This window comes from Elaeis guineensis, chromosome 4 (assembly GCF_000442705.2).
Source record: "Elaeis guineensis isolate ETL-2024a chromosome 4, EG11, whole genome shotgun sequence".
NCBI classification, from domain to species: Eukaryota; Viridiplantae; Streptophyta; class Magnoliopsida; order Arecales; family Arecaceae; genus Elaeis; species Elaeis guineensis.
Window position 1 is genome coordinate 65,342,565 of NC_025996.2, and position 20,131 is coordinate 65,362,695.

The following is a 20,131-nucleotide window of genomic DNA, read 5'->3' on the forward strand; positions in this document are numbered from 1 at the left end:
GCCCAAAAATATTTTGGAAGATTGCTTTCACAGAGCATGGTACGGGCCATTTCTTCTAAGGTTCTATTTTTTCTTTCAACTACCCCATTCTGTTGGGGTGTCCTAGGAGCAGAGAAGTTGTGGCCAATTCTATTTTCATCACAAAAATTTTCAAAGTCATGATTTTCAAATTCTGTTCCATGATCACTTCTAATATTTTGAATTGAAAACCCTTTTTCATTAGTGACTTTTCGATGAATTTTTGTGAAAATTTGAAAAGTTTCATTTTTGTGAGCTAAAAAGAAAATCCAAGAAAAACGAGAGTAATCATCAATTATTACAAATCCATATCGTTTTCCTCCTAGACTAGTGGTTTTAGTTGGTCCAAATAAATCCATATGTAAGAGCTCTAAAGGTCTAGAAGTTGAAATAGTATTTTTGGATTTAAATGATACTCTAGTTTGTTTACCTAATTGGCATGCATCACAAATTCTATCCTTTTCAAAATTTAGTTTTGGCAAACCGAGAACTAAATCTTTTTTAATTAATTTTGAAAGAGAATGCATGCTAATATGTGCAAGTCTACGATGCCACAGCCAACTAGTCTCATTTATTTTAGCATTTAAGGAAACTAGACATTGCATGTCTAATTTAGTTAAATCATTCAAGTCTACCATATAAACATTGCCATGCCTATGTCCTATAAATTTAATGCCATCGTTAATAGGACTCGTCACCATGCATACAGATGATTCAAAACTTACTTTATACCCTTTATCACAGAATTGACTAATGCTAAGTAAGTTATGCTTTAGACCTTTAACAAGTAAAACATTCTCAATGTATTTGGAGGGAGTGATACCAATGTTACCTATCCCGATGATCTTTCCTTTGCCATTATCTCCAAAGGTGACCATCCCTCCATCCTTAGCATCAAGCGTGATGAATTGTGATTCATCACCAGTCATGTGTCTCGAGCATCCGCTGTCAAGATACCATTTCCTGTTTCCTTCTTGGGATGCTAGACACACCTGCAGGCACAGATCAAGTTTCTGTCTTAGGTACCCAAGCTTTCTTGGGTCCTTTCAGGTTAGTCAGAATGGTTCCTTTTGGAACCCATATTTTCTTTGTGTTTGCATATTTGTTAATAAGACATGTGTATGATTTATGTCCTATTCTTCCACATTTAAAACAAGTAATATTTGTAGGCTTTTTGCTTGAATAATTTGCATAAATATCCTTCAAAAATTTTTGTTTCTTCAGGGGTTTATAACCAAGTCCAGCCTTATCATATATAGCTTTCTGATTATCAAGGATCATATTTAGCTTGTTTGAACTTAAGGTGAACTTATCTACCATAGATTTCAGCCTGTTAATTTCATCCTTAAAGTTTTGATTTTCTTGAATCAATGTGAATTTTTCAATTGAAAGAATTTTAGCTTGTTTCACTAAGGACTGATTTTCCAATTTCAGCTCTTTGTTTTTCTTCCCTAGTTTCTTTAATTCATCAATTGAATCATAGAAAGCTTCATGCAATTCTTCAAAAGTAAATTCACTAGTGGATTCAGAAGTTACCTCATTTTCATGTGCCATCAGGCACAGATTGGCTTGTTCGGTTGAGGTTTCCTCGTCGGAGCTTGAGTCATCACTCGCACTCCAGGTCGCCATCATTGCCTTCTTTTTGAATTTCTTTGGACCTTTCTTCAATTGAGGACATTCGGATCTGAAATGTCCTGGCTTCTTGCACTCGTAGCATATAGGGGTTTGATCTTTCTCCTTTTCTATGCTTTGATCCCTTTTTGTAAATTTCTTTCTCATCCCCTGTTTCCTTTTTCTTAGAAACTTCTTGAATTTTTGGGTGATGAGAGCCATCTCCTCATCCTGATCTTCATCTTCAGAGTCATCTGTTTCATAATCAGGTGAAGTTGTGGATTTGAGGACAATGGTTCTTTTCTTTTTGATTTCATCCTCTTGATGTTGCATCATGCTAAGTTCATGAGTCATCAAAGATCCAAGAAGCTCTTCTAGAGGTAGAGTGTTCAAGTCCTTTGCTTCTTGGATGGCAGTCACCTTGGCTTTCCAAGTTCTTGGCAGTGACCTGAGAATCTTTCTTACAAGTTCACTGTTAGTATAAGATTTGCCAAGACTCTTTAAACCATTGATTATATCAGTAAAATGAGTAAACATAGCAGTTATGGACTCATCATGCTCTATTTTGAACAATTCATATTTATGTACAAGCATGTTTATTTTAGACTCTTTTACTTGATTTGTTCCCTCATGGGTGACTTCTAACCTATTCCATATTTCTTTAGCAGATGCACAAGTAGAAATGCGATTAAATTCACTAGCATCTAGTGCACAATAAAGAACATTCATAGCTTTGGCATTTAATTGTGCCAATTTCTTGTCAACCTCATCCCATTCTTTCTCGGGTTTGGTTGACTCCTCACCATCTATAATCTTGGTGGGTGTGTGAGGACCATTCACTATGATACTCCACATATCATAGTCGAGTGCTTGTATAAAAATCTTCATCCGAGCTTTCCAATAGGTGTAATTAGACCCATTGAAAAGTGGAGGTCGGTTTGTTGATTGCCCCTCGGCTAGAGAAGTTCCAACATGGGTTGCCATAGATCTTTGGCTCTTTGATTGTTAGATCAAAGAAGGGCTAGAGCACTGGCTCTGATACCACTTGTTGCCCAGCTATGCAACCCAAGATGGGGGGTGAATTGGGTTTCTAAAAATTTTAAGCCCAACAAATAACTTATGAAGAACAAAACAATGGCTTTAAATCAATATTAATTACCTAAAGTAGTATTGCAAGGATATAATAAAGAAATAAGATAAAGCGATAAAGCACACCACAAACACAAGGATTTATAGTGGTTCGGTGCTAACCTTGCACCTACATCCACTCCCCAAGATCCCACTTGGGAATTTCAATCCACTATCCTTTGTATTCAACCCGAATACAAAACGTCGGAAACTCCGACACTAGCTATCCCAAGCTAGAGTACAAGACGTCGGAAACTCCGACCCTAGCTATCCCAAGCTAGAACACTTGTTTCTCGGGTACAAGCAAACCCAAAACACTCCGATTTCAGGTTCGGATCAACCTTTCCTTGTTTTGGAAATCCTCCAAAAATAAGAGCAAAAACTCACAAAGAGTAAGAATATTTAGAGCACAGATGAATACAATAATAGCTCCTTAAATGAGCAAATATAACAATAAAAGCTCTACTCAAATGAAGAACCCCTTTTTCAGATTTTCTCAAGATGAATGAACGGTTGAACGCTTGAGAAGAGATTGATTGTTGATTGAAGATCTCTTGAAAGCTTTGAACGATCTCTAGATCAAGGTTGAAACGATAGGCGTGAAGAATTCTCTCCTTGAAAGATCTTCCTTTTCTCTTTCACAATCTCTCTGGTATATTGTGGATCCTCTCTCTTTTTCTCTATGGATATTTCGTTGATCTCAGGCTTTTTCTTGCAAATTTCGGATCCTCTCTTCTGTTCTTCTCTTTTTCTTCTTTTTTTTTTTCTCACTTGATTTCACGTTTGATCCGCTATTTAATCTGTAATTTCTTTCATCAAATTAAGCATTTTGTAGCATTAGAAGCAAGAGAAAACAATTTAGGCAGATAAAGAGCCGTTAGAGGATTTTTAGGAAGCATAAATGGCAATTAAAACGGGCAAAAAAATAGTCGTTGCTGACATTTCCTGTCACAGGGGTCGACTCATGAGTCGACTCATGCTTCAGGGGTCGACTCATGAGTCGACCTCTGTTGCAAAAACCAGAGAATGCTTTTCTGGAATTTCTTGGCTCAAATTAGCAGGGGTCGACTCATGAGTCGACTCATGCCTTGTGGGTCGACTCATGAGTCGACTCACAGGTCGTGCCAAGCCAGAAAACTAGCGTGCCAAGAAAAATTTTTGCGTGCCAATCAGCTCACAGTGCCATGAGTTGACTCATGAGTCGACTCATGCACTTCAAATCTTCATAACTTCAAAAATATAAGTCCAAACACAATGAAATTTTCACCAATAGATTTCAAATCATTTGTTTTACCAAATGGTACTATCAAATCAGGATTTTAGTGAAATTATGATTTTGCCCTTGAAGAGCATAAGGACTTTTTTATTTTAAAATATTGTATCCCTTCAATCTGCTTTGTAATCATCAAAATCAATCTAGGAGCAACATTAGGGCTGACAAAATATGATCCGACCTGCTAACCCGATCCGTATTCGACCCGTCATAAATAGATTTGGGTTTAGGCAAAATGGGTTTGGATCATAAATGAGTCGACCCATTTAACCCGTTTAATAAGTGGATCGAATATGGGTTTTAGATATCTGGCCCGTTTAACTCGTTTAACCCATTTAATATTTAGGCTGGGTTGAGTCAGATAACCCATTTAACTTGTTTAACCTATTTAACCTATTTCTGACCCATTTAATCCGACCTGTTTAACTTGTTTAACCCATTTAAGATCAGTTTAACCTATTTAACCTGTTTTTGACCCATTTAACTTGATCCGTTTAACCTGTTTAACATGTTTAACCCGTTTAACCTAATTTGACCTATTTAATAAATGGGTTAAACGAGTCGGGTCGGGTTACCTGTTTAATAAACAGGTCGGATTCAGATTTGAATTTTTGACCCGTTTAATAAATAGGTCGGGTTTGGGTTGATCATATTCTGACCCGATCCATTTATGACCCAACCCGTTTATTATCGATCCGACCCGTTTGCCACTCCTACTTTGAATCCAAGTCCTACTTGGATTATAAAATTCAATTAGTCTCAAATTAAGTCAAGATTAATTAAATTAAATCTGATTTAAATTAATTAGGAGAAAATGATTTTTAGTTTGGATTCAATTCGAACCCGATTCGAATCCAATTTGAAAGTCTTTCAATTTTAATTCTGTTGGGTATAAAATACCCACAGCCAAAGTCCTCAGCAGAATCAACTCCAAGAGGACTCCGTCCGGACTCCTACGGGAACCGGGCTCCGCCTACGACCCCAACCTCAAGGGGGACTTCGCCCGGACTCCTACGGGAGCCGGGCTTCGTCGCCAATGTCAACCGCCGGTAAGATCCGTCCGGACTCCTACGGGAGCCGGACTCCGCCGACAACTTCAACCGCAAGTAGACTCCGCCCGAACTCCTACGGGAGCCGGGCTCCGTCCTCAATATCAACTGCCGGTAAGCCTTGTTCGAACTCCTACGGGAGCCAGACTTCGCCTTTAACTTTAATTGCAGGAAGACTCCGCCCGAACTCCTAAGGGAGCCGGGCTTCATCCTCGACTCCAACGGCTGTAGACAGACTTCGTCCGGACTCCTACGGGAGCCGGACTCCGCCGACAACTTCAACCGCAAGTAGACTCCGCCCGAACTCCTACGGGAGCCGAGCTTCGTCCTCAACATCAACTGCCGGTAAGCCTCGTTCGGACTCCTACGGAAGTCGGACTTCGCCTTTGACTTTAATTGCAGGAAGACTCCGCCCGGACTCCTACGGGAGCCGGGCTTCGTCCTCGACTCCAACGGCTGCAGACAGACTTCGTCCGGACTCCTACGGGAGTCGGACTCCGCCGACAACTTCAACTGCAAGTAGACTCCGCCCGAACTCCTACGGGAGCCGGGCTCCATCCTCAACATCAACTGCCGGTAAGCCTTGTCCGGACTCCTACGAAAGCCGGACTTCGCCTTTAACTTTAATTGCAGGAAGACTCCGCCCGGACTCCTACGGGAGCCGGGCTTCATCCTCGACTCCAACGGCTGCAGACAGACTTCGTCCGGACTCCTATGGGAGCCAGACTCCGTCGACAACTTCAACCGCAAGTAGACTCCGCCCGAACTCCTACGGGAGCCGGACTTCATCCTCAACATCAACTGCCGGTAAGCCTTGTCCGGACTCCTATGGGAGCCGGACTTCGCCTTTGACTTTAATTGCAGGAAGACTCCGCCCGGACTCCTACGGGAGCCGAACTTCGTCCTCGACTCCAACGGCTGCAGACAGACTTCGTCCGGACTCCTACGGGAGCCGGACTCCGCCGACAACTTCAACTGCAAGTAGACTCCGCCCGAACTCCTACAGGAGCTAGGCTCCATCCTTAACATCAACTGCCGGTAAGCCTTGTCCGAACTCCTATGGGAGCCGGACTTCGCCTTTGACTTTAACTGCAGGAAGACTCCGCCCGGACTCCTATGGGAGCCGGACTTCGTCCTCGACTCCAACGGCTGCAGACAGACTTCGTCTGGACTCCTACAGGAGCCGGACTCCACCGACAACTTCAACCGCAAGTAGACTCCGCCAGAACTCCTACGGGAGCCGGGCTCCATCCTCAACATCAACTGTCGGTAAGCCTTGTCCGGACTCCTACGGGAGCCGGACTTCGCCTTTGACATTAACTGCAGGAAGACTCCGCCCGGACTCCTACGGGAGCCGGACTTCGTCCTCGACTCCAACGGCTGCAGACAGACTTCGTCCGGACTCCTACGGGAGCCGGACTCCACCGACAACTTCAACCGCAAGTAGACTCCGCCCGAACTCCTACGGGAGCCGGGCTCCGTCCTCAACATCAACTGCCGGTAAGCCTTGTCTGGACTCCTACGGGAGCCGGACTTCGCCTTTGACTTTAACTGCAGGAAGACTTCGCCCGGACTCCTACGGGAGCCGGGCTTCGTCCTCGACTCCAACGGCTGCAGACAGACTTCGTCCGGACTCCTACGGGAGCCGGACTCCATCGACAACTTCAACCGCAAGTAGACTCCGCCCGGACTCCTACAGGAGCCGAACTTCGCACCTGATTTTGATCGCAGGGGACTCCGTCCGGACTCCTACGGGAGCCGAGCTCCGCCCGCGACTTCAACTCCGAGAGGACTCCGCCCGGACTCCCACGGGAGCCGGGCTCCGCCCACGACCCCAACCCCAAGGAGAACTCCGCCCGGACTCCTACGAGAGCCAGACTCCATCATCAGCTCCGACCGCTGCCGAACTTCAGCCGACGGATCTGCGCTCCCTGGCAGGCCACAATAACGGCCACGATCCTGCTCCACTTCCCGCGGTGGATTCCGCGCAGCTCCATCACTCCCTGACAGGCCGCAGTAACGGTCACAGCACTGCTCCACTTCCTATGACGGATCTCGCGCAGCTCCACTACTCCCTGGCAGGCCACAATAACGGCCACGATCCTGCTCCACTTCCTGCGACGGATACCGTGCGATTCTTCCATCCACTGGCAAGTCGCGACAACAGACGCCGCTCCACTCCCCACGACAGACTCCACGTGGCACACCCCGGTGATAGCCACGAGTCCACTCCACTACTCTTCGCAGCAAACTCTGCCTGACCCTGGGCAGCCCACTGCCAAACGGTTACAGATGTCGCTGTCAGGCTACTGCCCCCTCCACCTATAAAAGGGGGCTCCAGATACGTTATTCGATAAGCTCTCATCTTTCATCTAAAAACTCTGCTAAATTCTCCGTTCGAGCACTCCATTCTTGTTGAGGCAGAGAACTGACTTGAGCGTCGGAGGGTCTTGCCGGAGCAACCCCACCTCCGGTTTAGACTTCCTTTGTAGGTCCCAGTGGCGACCGCGACTTCCTCGACTCCAACTTCTCCGGTGCGAGCAGATTTTTGCACCAACAAATTCAATTAGACTCTGAATCCAAGTCCTGCTTAGATTGTAAAACCCAATTACCTTTAAATTAAGTCAAACCTAATTAAATTTAATCTGATTTAAATCAATTAGGAGAAAATGATTTTAATTCGGGTTCAATTCGAATCCAATTCAAATTCGATTCGAATCCAATTCGAAATCTTGCCGAATCTAATTCAATTAGATTTTAAATCTAAGTTCTAATTAGATTGTAAAACCTAATTATCCTCAAATTAAATTAAGCCTAAATAAATTTAATCTGATTAAAATAATTTTCAATTTGGATTCAATTCGAATCCAATTCAAATCCGATTCAAATCCAATTCAAAATTCTATCAAACTTAATTTAATTTGGCATTGAATCCAAATTCTATTTGGATTATAAAATCTAATTAGCTTTAAATTAAGTCAAGTCTACTTAAATTAAATCTAATTTAAATTAATTAGGACATGATCCATGATTCAATTTGAATCTAATTCAAATTCGATTCGAATCCAATTCAAAATCCTGTTAAACCTAACTCAATAAGACTTTGAATCCAAGTCCTACTTGGATTATAAAACCCAATTAGCCTCAAATAAAGTCAAGCCTAATTAAATTAAATCTAATTTAAGTCAATTAGGACTTGATCCATGATTCAATTCGAATCCAATTCGAATCTGATTTGAATCTAATTCGAAATCCTATCAAACCTAATTCAATTAGGCTTTGAATCCAAGTCATACTTAGATTATAAAATCTAATTAATCTCAAATTAAGTCAAGTCTAATCAAATTAAATCTGATTTAAGTCAATTAGGACTTGATCCATGATCCAATTTGAATCTGATTCAAATCTAATTTGAAAGTCTATCAACCTAATTCAATTAGGCTTCAAATCTAAGTCCTACATGGATTATAAAATCCAATTAGCCTTAAATTAAGTCAAGCTTAATTAAATTTAATCTGATTTAAACTAATTAAGACTTGATTCATGATTCAATTTGAATCTAATTCGAATCCGATTCGAATCTCTTTTGAAATCTTATCAGACCTAATTCAATTAAGTTTGGAATACAAATCTTACTTGGATTATAAAATCTAATTAGCTTCAAATTAAGTCAAGTCTAACTAAGTTAAATCTAATTTAAGTCAATTAAGACTTGATCTATGATTCAATTCGAATCTAATTCGAACCCAATTCGAATCCAATTCAAAATCCTATCAAACCTAGCTAATTCAATTAAGCTTTGAATTCAAGTCCTATTTGGAGTATTAAAACCCAATTAGCCTCAAATTAAGTCAAGTTTAATTAAATTAAATCTAATTTAAATCAATTAAGATTTGATTTATAAATTAATTAAGCCTAAAAATTTAATAAAATCCAATAATGATTTTTAACCACCTAAAAATGACCAAAGAGAAAAAATTTAATATTAAAATTTAATATTAAAAAAATTTAATAGTATTAGCGATGGCATTAGCGATGGAATAATTTACCGTCATTAATAATTTTGAAAAAAGTATTATTTTAAAAATTTTAAAAAAAATTAATATTAAAATTTAATGTTTAAAAAAAATTAATAGTATTAGCGATGGCGGATGGGTATTGGCGATGGAAACTACTGTCGCTAATACGATCAGATGGGTATTATTGACCGTATTACATGACCATTGCCATTGATAATAGTCTGGCTAAAAAACACCCCCAGCCTGCTGGAGGGAAAAAAAATTTCGCACTCGATCTCCTTCTTCCCATGAATCTTCTTTTGTTCTCCTCCTTCCCGACTTTTTCCCACCTCGCCGGTGCCTCCTCCTAACCGACAGCGACCCCTCTCCCCAGCACATCTTTCCCGACGTTCTTCGCTCCCCACGCGTCCTCCTTCCCGACATCTCGACCCCACCGGTGCCTCCTATGCTGCAACCCTGAGCCCGCCGCCTCGACCCCACCTCCCCCACGGCCACCTTGACCTTGTTGGTACCTCGTACGCTGCAGCCCTGAGCCAGCTACCCCAGACCCACCTCGCCCGTGATCGCCCTGACCCCGCTAGTGCCTCCCCACCTCATCCGCAACCACCCTGACCCTGTCGGCGCCTCCTATGCCACGACCTCGAGCCCACGGCCTCGGCCCCCACCTCATCCACGGCTAGGGCTGAAAATGGTTCAATCGATTCGATTTTAAGTGATTTTTTAAAATCAAACCGACACTTTGATTTAAGCAATTTTTAAAATCAAATATTTGACTAAACACAAATGGTTTCTTTGGTTCGATTTTGTATCGGTTCGGTTTATTCATGAAGCTTTTCCAAATATTTGAATGATTTGAATGGTTTTTCAATTTAAGCGGGTTGGCCGATTTGGTTTTTATTTTTTGTTCCTTTATTATAATCCATAATCAAGTAAAATTTGATCTAACTTGGATTGAAATAGATTCAAATCAACATTTTAGATTCTTAATTCATATAAACAATATAGCCTAACTTTGAATATATATGTAACATAAGTGTATATATAAATATATGAAGCATACAACATAGGCATATATATAAATATATAAAATAATGGTATTTTAATTTTGATTTGTCAGTTTACTTTGGTTTTAGCTGATCACATAAATCAATAACCAAAATGAAATATCAATTTTTCTATTTTATTCAATCGAACTGAACCAATTAAACTGCCAAATCGCCATATTTGGTTCGATTTGGATGGGGTTGGACGGTTAGACGGTTTAATCCAAATTTTTTACACCCTTACCTGTGGCCGCTCTGACTCCACCGATGCCTCTTGCGTCGTGGCCCCAAGCTAGCTGCCCCAACCCTACCTTGCCCGCGGCCGCCCCAACCCCGTCGGTCAGACCCTGCGGCCCCTACCCCGTGGGCCTACCTATGGCCCTGTCCCCGCAGGCCTGATCATGCAGCCTCTGTCCCACTGCCCCGAGCTTGCGGCCCAGACCCTACAGCCCCTGCCCCGCGGCCCCATCCTTGTGCCAGCGCGCTTACTATTGTGAGTATTAGCAACGGTAGGGGCCACATCAATTAGATGCATGAGATTTGGGGTTATATTGTGGCCTCTTTTTTTTTCCATATGATGTCTTAAAGCTGATGGATGTTGATGGGTTTTGGTTACTATATTCTTATGGTTGTCTTTTTATTTTTTCTGATGATGATTCAAACTAAATAGATATTGAAGGAACTGGCCTCTTTTTCTTCTTCTCATATGATGTCTTAAGGTTGATGGGTGCTGATAGGTTTTGGTTATTATATTCTTATGGTTGCATTCTTATTTTTTTTGATGTTGGTCCAAACTAAATAGATATTGAAGGGACTGGCCTCTTTTTCTTCTTCCCATATGATATCTTAAAGCTGATGGGTGTCGATGGATTTTAGTTACTATATTTTTATGGATGCTTTCTTATTTTCTCTAATAATGATCCAAACTAAATAGATATTAAAAAAAACTGACCTCTTTTTCTTCTACCCATATGATGTTTTAAGCTAATGGATGCCGATGGATTTTGCTTGCTATATTCTTATAGTTGCCTTCCTATTTTTTCTGATGATGATTCAAACTTAATTAATAGATATTGAAGGGAATAGCTCTACAGATTGCTATGGGCTCTTTTTTTTGTTCCCATATGATGTCTAAAACCTAATGGGTACTTTTGGTGCAAAATTTCGCCGACGCCAGAGAAGCTGAACTTCTGATTGACAGCGAGTCTGTAACCGTCTGGTAGTGGGCCGTTCAGGGCCACACGGAGTTTGTTACAGAGAGTAGTGGCGTCAGAGGGCCGTTCAGGGCCACGTGGAGTTTGTTACGGAGAGTGGAGTGGTGTCCGTTGTCGTGACTTGTCAGAGAGTGGTGGAGCCACGCAAAATTCGTTACAGAGAGTGGAGTAGGGTAGTGGCCATTATCGTGACTTGCCAGAGAGTTTGGATCTATCGACTGAAGCTCGACTGGGATGTCTGATGGAGCAGAATGGCTCCCTATCTCATCAATCCAGGAGAAGTTCGGATGTTTTCGAGGTTGCTGACGGGTCTACTGTTGTTGGATGCCTAGAGCACTGATGCTGCAGACAGGAGTCATCTGCTGTAGAAGCTCGGATGAGCACTTTCTGTTGGAAAAATTTGATTTCATGAGGAATCCGACAGAGGGTCGACCGACAGTGAATTTCAGGTGGCGTTGGGGAGGTTCGTCCGCTGGTGGAGTATGGAGGATCCTGTGGAAGTCCGGATGGTGTTGTTGAAGTCCGACTGATGCTATTGAAGGTTGATGGTTGGAGTGGTACGACAGACACCGGAGGCGATCGATCATTGTAGAAATCCAGCTGCTGGAGCCCGTCTGTTGTAGAAGTTCGTCCAGAATCCATCCACTATGAAAGTTCAGACGGAGTCTGGTTCTTGTAGAAGGCTGAAAGGAGGCCGCTTATTATAGAAGCTCGATCAAAGATCGGTTGTCGTGGAAGCTCGAAGTAGTGATCTGGCTGGTGGAGCCTGTCCCATTATAGAAGCTCGTCTGGGATCCGTCCACTGTAGGAGCTCGGCTGAAGTCTGCCTGTAATAAAAGTTCAGAAGGAATTCATTTACAGTAGAGGCTCGGATGGAATTCGCTTACAGTAGAGATCCGGAGTAGACCGCCTGCAGTAGAAGTTTGGATGGAATTCGGAAGGTGGTCGACCGCCATAGAAACTTGGATGGAGTCTGGTTACTGTAGAAATCTCGTTGTCGGATAAGCTTGAACATTGACGAAGTCCGAAAGAAGTTCGAAGTAGAGTCGTCCGTGGCCGGAAGAAGTCTGGAAGGGATTCGGAGAATAGTCGATCACTGTAGAAAATCGACTGATAGTGAAGCCCAGAGATCATTTGGAGCAGTCCGATAGATGAATGGAGAAGCTCATAGTCGGAGAAGTCCGGATGGTATTATGAAAGCTCGGACAGTCGAGGGAGTTCAGAAAGATGCCACACAAGGTCGGAAGCCGAAAAAGCCCTGGAAGGGTTGACCTTTTACAAACTTTGGCTGGGAGTATTTTATACCCAACACCAGTCTCCCTACTTTCGAGTTCGAGTTCTAAATGAAGAAAGTACAGAGAAATTTTCACAGCCGAAGTTTTCTCCCTTGATTTTCATACTCGGTGATTTCCAGATATTTTAGCATTTGGTGCGCTGGTGCCGGAGCCTTTTCAAATCGAGGCGATCCGAAAAGGTTTTTTTGGAATTTCTGCTGCAGCATTGCTTTAGGTATGGTGCAACAATGATTTTATTAGCTGTCAGCCATTTTCAGCCGCCTGCCATGGTGAGTGGGACATGTGGCGAGTGTAGGTCGGCCAGAGGAGATCCGCAATCATTACTGCGTCGGGTCTTGTTGCCTATTTAAACCCGCTCCCCCCTTTCAGAAATTTCACTTTGCCTGAGAGTCCTGTTGGTGCCCTTCTTCTTCTCCGAGAGTTCCATCCCTTTCGGCCTTAGGCGTTCTTCAAGTTGATCCCCATCTCTGCATCTCTGCACTTCTCGGACCAGCCTAGGTAGTTCCAGAACTCTCCTCTTCATTTTTTCTCTTGTTGTTCTTCTTCTATTTTTCTTCTATTACATTCCGCCTGTTCAGTTTTTTGCGAGCGCCCCATCTCTTATTTTTTTCAATTTTTTCGAGATTTTTAGGGTTTTTGCTCGATTCATAATGTCCTCCAGCACTTCCTCCTCTAGCAGTTCTAGGAGTTCGTCTGTCCCAGCTCTCCAAAACCTTAGTTCTATAGATGAACCTCGTCCGATCTTTGTACCAGACACCATCCCCAGCTCTCTGACTCTGAAGGAACTCTCACTGATTAGGATTCAGTATGGGATTCCTCCAGAGTACGAGCTGGAGCTTCCCGGGCCAACTGGCCGGGCCAGCACTCCTCCCCCTGGCTGCTTCTGTTTATACCATGAAGCTTTCCACGTCGGGCTTCGACTTCCACTCCTGTCTTTTGTCATCAGTCTCTTTCGCTTTTTAAACATTTCTTTAGTTTCTGTAGCGCCGAACTCCTTTAGATTTCTGATAGGATTTTTTTTTCTCTGTCGCCTAGCCGAAGTCCAGCCAATCCTTTCTCTGTTTAGGAATTTCTATACTTTCAAGCGTCACCCTTCGGCAAAAGACTGGTGGTACTTCTCCCTCCAGTTCGATAGAAAGGAGTTGTTGAAAGGCGTCCCCTTTTCTATCCACAACTGGAAGGAGAGGTACTTCTACGTCCTATGCCCGACTTTGGAGCTGGGATTACCCCCTTGGGGCTCTCTGAGGGATTCCATCCATCGGACTTCTAGCCTAGAAAGGGATGACCTCAAAGCCTCCAATAAGCTCGAAGCCTATCCAGCCTCCCTTCTTTCTGACCTTCTGAATGAACAACTCTTATTCAACGTCAGCCTGAGCCCTCTTGACCCTGCCGGTACTATCATTATTATATATATATATATATATATATTTTGCTGCTTCTCCTTTCTCTTATTCTATTTCTGAGCCATCTCGATCTTCTTTTATTGCAGACATGGACAAAGGCGTAGCTCGGAGGTTAGCCCAGGGTCTCAAGACCCACAAGAGAAAAGGCACCGCGACTTCGGGGTCGGCGAAGAGAGCCAGGATAGAAGAGATGAGCTCGATCGTGCCTACTCACGTGGTCGTTGCCGTCGATGCCTCCTCTGACGTCGAGCCCGAAGTCCCTTGAGCCTCTTCACGGAGCCCCCCGACTGAGATTCCCGCTCCAGAGGCTCGTCCCAAGGGGGCACTGGGGGTCGAAAGGAGGAGGAGAAAGAAGACCCTGGCCCGCAAGAGCCGCAACCGCAAAGCTACCATCGAGGGGGCCGACGGCTCCGAGGAAGATCTGAGAGAAAATCCCTTCAACAATAGGGATTTAATAAAGAGGCTGGTCGAAGGGTGCATTCTGCCCGAGGTCGTCCACAGGATCGTCCTTGCTGATCTTAAGCAGCGGATCTGGGACTCTATGGGATCCTTTCTCGAGGTAGATCAATTTATTTTTTTCTTCTTCTTGCTTCTTTACTTAGTTTACTCCTTAGCCTTTATATTGACTCCCCGGCCTCTCTTGCAGATTGGACACCAGCTCATCGCCAACGTCGAGGCGATAAAGAATGCCAAGAGGAAGGCAGCCCGGACGGAGAAAGGTCGCCTAGCTGAGGCCGCCCGTCTCAAGGAGAAGATCGTCGAGGTCACAAGTCTCCAGGAGGAACAAACCTCATCCGATCTGAGGGCCGCCTTGAAGGAGGAAAGAAAGAAGGCAGAGGTCGAGGTCTTTGAACTGAAGGCGCAGGTCTCTGAGCTGAAGGCACAGATCCCGTTCCTAGTCTCAGAGGCAGGGGCCCGAGCAGTGGAGGAGTTTAAGACCTCCTTCGAGATGGAGGATCTGCAGGTCCAGTTCGGTCAAGATGCCTTCATCAAGGGTTTCGAGCTCTGCCAAGAGAAGGTGGCCAAAAAGTTTCCTAAACTGGACCTTGGCTTCCTAGATGAGGCATCCGACGATGAAGTCGGACCTTCCGAAGTCGCTGCCGATTCATCTCCAGTCGGGATCTCTTCGACTGCCGCGGTTGCCGCGATCGACCTTCCGGGGGTGCCGAGCTCCTCCACTTCTGTCCCAGAGGTCCGAAACCTCTAATTTTATAGTTTTCTTTTGTGGTGACTTTTCTTCGTTCTCTTGTACTTAAAAAACTATTTAATCAATGAAATCGGATTCTTCTTTATAGAGAGCTCATTTTTCTTCTTCTGCATTCTTTTCTTTCTCTTTTGTATTCTTGCACTAATTTAAGTTATGGCGCTCTTGTCTCCCAACGACAGTGTCCTACCGAAGCTCTTCCCCTACCACAGGAGATTTCCCTGAAGTCGATGATCTAGGACCTCAGAAGGAAAGTTCGTCACTTGACGAAGAAATTCAAGAAGCTGGATGACGAACTTCACCGGCTAAGGAAGAGCCATTCGAAAGTCACTGCGGAGGCTACTCACTTTCGGGACCTCCACAAAAAGGGTCTCATGGACTACACTCGGAGGAAGGCTGACTTCGTGACGGAGCTTGAGAAACTCCAAAAACGTGCCAGCGACCGATCTTAGACCCAGGCTTCCAAGATCAGTTTCCTTGAAGTCGAGCTGGCGACTACACGGGAGAAGATCGGCCAGTTGGAAGGGAGCTCATCCTGACTCGCAACTCAGGCCGATCACGATCGAGACTGATCGAAAAAATTCTACGACCTTCAGAAGCAGCTGCAGGACGTCGAGGCAAACTATAACACCTACCGAGTCGGCTGGTGCGGACAAATAGACGACTGTCGAAGGAAGCTCAAGATGACGATCGATGAAGTTGGCCGTCTTCAGAGGCAGTTGTCTGAGAGAGTCCAGGCCGTCTCTGCACAAGGCTCCAACGAGCTCCGCTCTTTGAGGGGGACCATGGCAGAACTGTCTGTAGCCCTTGGATAGGAGAAGGCCGAACTGTAGCGGCTGAAGATTCAGCTGGCCCACGAGCAGCAGGCGGTCAAGGATGCCGAGGCGGAGTCCGAGGTTCTGAGGAAGAGGCTTCGAAAGTCGGAGGGCGAAAGCCGACGGTTCCACCAGATGTATCGGGAGATACTGCTAAGAAAGATAGAATTGGAAGAAGAAGTCAAAAACTTAAAGCAATCTCTAATAAAGACTGGAATCGAGAGCTCGAAGTCGGAAGAAGCCGAGCTTCCTTAGAGCTTCTTTTATCTTTCATTCTTCCATGTATTTTTTTTCTTTTCTTATCATATTTTTTTTTGGCCTTCAAGGCTTTGTAATGTACGCTTCACTAATGAAATGAAAAGAAATTTTTTTATTACCTTGTCCATTCTTGTATTAAGTCATCGTTTACCGAATTTCTTTTATCTTTTATCTTGCTCGATGTCGATGTTGTTTGAAGGTTTCTGGTCATCGCCGTGTTGATTTACACTTTTTGTTCATGACCATAGGTCTTTTCGAGGCCATTTGAGTTTGGCGCTTCCTTTCGGTGCTCGAGCTTTGAGACCCGAACTTCTCGTTACCTTGAGGAAGTCAATTTTTCCTCAGCCTGTGTTGAGTTCCCTCTTAGAGACTGAGGGTTTTTGATAAGAGTTTCCTTCCTCGTTGAGATGATGTCTCTTATGTCTTTGATGTAGTTTGTTTTTCCCTTATCACTGGTGTAGTTCGTCGCTTTTCCTTTTTATCTTTTCTTCTTTTTTTTTTATATTTGGGCGAGGGTTTTCCCTCTGCTCTTAACGGGATCGTGGGAGTGTAGAGGAGCCATTGAGGAGGCTTTCCTCCTCGTCCGATCTTGATCGATCGGGTCTTCGTTTGTGTCAGGACGAGATTCTCCTCCTGTTTCCGACGCAGTTAATTTCAGCTCATGTTAGGACGAGGTTCTCCTCCTGTTCCTAACAGGGCTATGGGGGCACGTAAGGACCGTTGCAAGGGCCTCTCCCCTCATCCGGTCTCTAGATAATCGGGCCTTCGACTTTGCTCATGTTAGGACGAGGTTCTCTTCCTATTCTTAACATGGCTGTGGAGGCACATAAGGACCGTTGTAAGGGCCTCCCCCCCATCCGATCTTTAAATAATCGGACCTTCAATTTTGCTCATGTTAGGATGAGGTTTTTCTCCTGTTCCTAACATGGCTGTGGGAGCACATAAGGGCCGTTGTAAGGGCCTCTCCTCCTATCCGATCTTTAAATAACCGGGCCTTCGACTTTGCTCATGTTAGGATGAGGTTCTCCTCCTGTTCCTAACATGGCTGTGGGGGCACATAAGGACCATTGTAAGGGCCTCTCCCCCTATCCGATCTTTAAGTAACCAAACCTTCGACCTTGCTCATGTTAGGACGAGGTTCTCCTCCTGTTCCTAACATGGCTGTGGGGGCACATAAGGGCCGTTGTAAGGGCCTTTTCCCCATCCGATCTTTAAATAATTAGACCTTCGACTTTGCTCATGTTAGGACGAGGTTCTCCTTCTGTTCCTAACATGGCTGTGGGGGCATATAAGGGCCGTTGTAAGGGCCTCTCCCCCCATCCGATCTTTAAATAACTGGACCTTCGACTTTGCTCATGTTAGGATGAGGTTCTCCTCCTGTTCCTAACATGGCTGTGGGGGCATATAAAGGTCATTGTAAGGGCCTCTCCCTCCATCCGGTCTTTAAGTAATCGGGCCTTCGACTTTGCTCATGTTAGGATGAGATCCTCCTCCTGTTCCTAACATGCTTAGTTTCGATTGTCAGAAGGAGCTACTCCCTATCGTTATGAGCTCATGCCAAAAGAAAAGATATGCAAATATGAAAGAAACTTTTATTTAAGGTAAAATTATTGGTAATACATCTGTAGATTTTTCGAATCCCATAGCCGCGGAAGGTCTGCTCCCCGTCGGGATCCTCCTGAGATGGAGTTGATAATCCCAATTGGAGGCCGGACTTCAGGCTGCTCCTCCCTCCTTGGCGGCTCCAGTTGCGGCAGGGCCCTCGGTCGATCCTCCCTACCTTCAGGTTGGCATCGAATGAATCTGTCAAGCCGACCTTGTCTGATGAGCTCCTCGATCTCGTCTCGAAGCTGAATGCACTCCTCCGTGTCGTGATCGTGGTCATGATAATAGAGGCAAAACTTGTTAGGGTTGCACTTTTCAGAATGTGTGCGCATCCTTTCTGGCTTCGGCAGCTACTCCCTGACCTCCATCAGTACTTGAGTTTTCGATGCGTTGAGAGGGGCATAGCTGTGGAATCTTTCTGGGGGAGAGCCCCTCCGAACTCTGCGGTTCGGGCTTCTCTGTCTATGAGCTCGGGGAAAAGTCTAGACACGCTTGTGTCCAGAGAGAGTTCGAGAACGTGGCTGAGCTTCACTCGGCCCTTTTTCAACTGCGGGTTTGCTGGAGTCTTCCGCCTGTCACTCTTTCGCGGCCTCCTCATCCTTCATCTTGAAGGCTTCTTCTGCTTGGGCATATCCTTCGGCCCGAGCCAGCAAATCAGCAAAGTCCCTGGGATACTTCTTTTTCAGAAAAAATAGAAGATCGTTCTTTTGAAGACTGCCCTTCAGGACGGCCATCGCGATCGATTGGTCCAAGTTTCGGACCTCCAATGCAGCGACGTTAAAACGGTTGACATAAGCTCGGATGGATTCTCCCTCCTTTTGCTTGATGTTGATGAGGGACTCCGAACCTCTCCGGAGATGCCGGTTGCTGACGAAATGAGCAACGAACTGATGGCTCATCTGATCAAAGGAGAAGATAGTACCCGACTTTAGTGCCGAGTACCAATTTCTTGCTGCTCCCTTCAAGGTAGACAAAAAAGCTCGACACAGGATGGCGTCTGGCGTGCCATGGAGCAGCATCATTATCCGAAAGGCCTCTAGGTGGTCAACCGGATCCGAAGTCCCATCGCAGCTCTCGAATTGGGGGAGCTTGAAGTTCGGCGGGATTGGCTCCTGCATGATCATTTGAGAGAAAGGAGGGTCAGTGCATATGTCTTCACCGTAAGCAGTGGGAGCCTGACGGAGCTCTTCGATCTACCGGTTCATCTCTCGAAATCTTTGATCCAGGAGGTCCTCTCGACTGCGAGTCTCGAGGATCTTCTGGTGGAACGGAGGTAGGGACTCTCCGGGGGTGGAATCGTGATCGGATAGTGGGCTCTCCACCTTCTGCTTCCCCTTTCTGGGGAAGACGAGGTGACTTGCCCAAGTGGCCCACCCGATCGTCAGATTCTGAAACTCCGACAATGCTCTTTCCAGCCGCACTGATGCCTGCGGCTGCTGCTGCATGGCCTGCACCGCTTCGGTGAGGCCCCTGACCTGCTGAACTAGCAAGTCAAACTGCTCCATGCCGACTGTCGTTGTCGGAGGAGGAGGAGCCTGAAAAATTGGAGACGAGGCCGGAGCTTGCGGAGCCCACTGAGATCTGACCGCGGAGGCCGTGGATCGCCTGGTGGATACCTTTCGGGGAGGCATCAGGTGAAGATCTGGCAGGAGAAGGAGAAGAAGATGTCATAGAAGATGATCGGAGACAGTCCCGTTGAGCACTCCTTTAAGAACAAGGGTACTGCGAAGACATTGCCCCCTTCCTCTAGCGCCAATTCTGTTGGTGCAGAATTCCATCGACATCGGAGAAGCTAGAGTTGAGATGACCGTGACCGCCATCGGGACCTGCAAGGGAAGTCTAAACCGGAGTTGGGGGTGCTCCGGCAAGACCTTCTGACGCTCAAGTCAGTACTCTGCTTCAACAGAAATGGAGTACTCAAATAGAATTTTGACAGAATTTCGAGATAGAGTTTAGAGCTTAGAGAAGAACGTATCTGGGGGTCTCTTTTTATAGACGGAGAGTGTAACTGATTGACAGCGACGTCTGTAACCGCCTGGTAGTGGGCCATTCAGGGCCACGCGGAGTTTGTTACGGAGAGTAGTGGCGTCAGGGGGCCGTTCAGGGCCACATGGAGTTTGTTACGGAGAGTAGAGTGGTGTCCGTTGTCATGACTTGCCAGAGAGTGATGGAGCCATGCGGAATCCGTTACAGAGA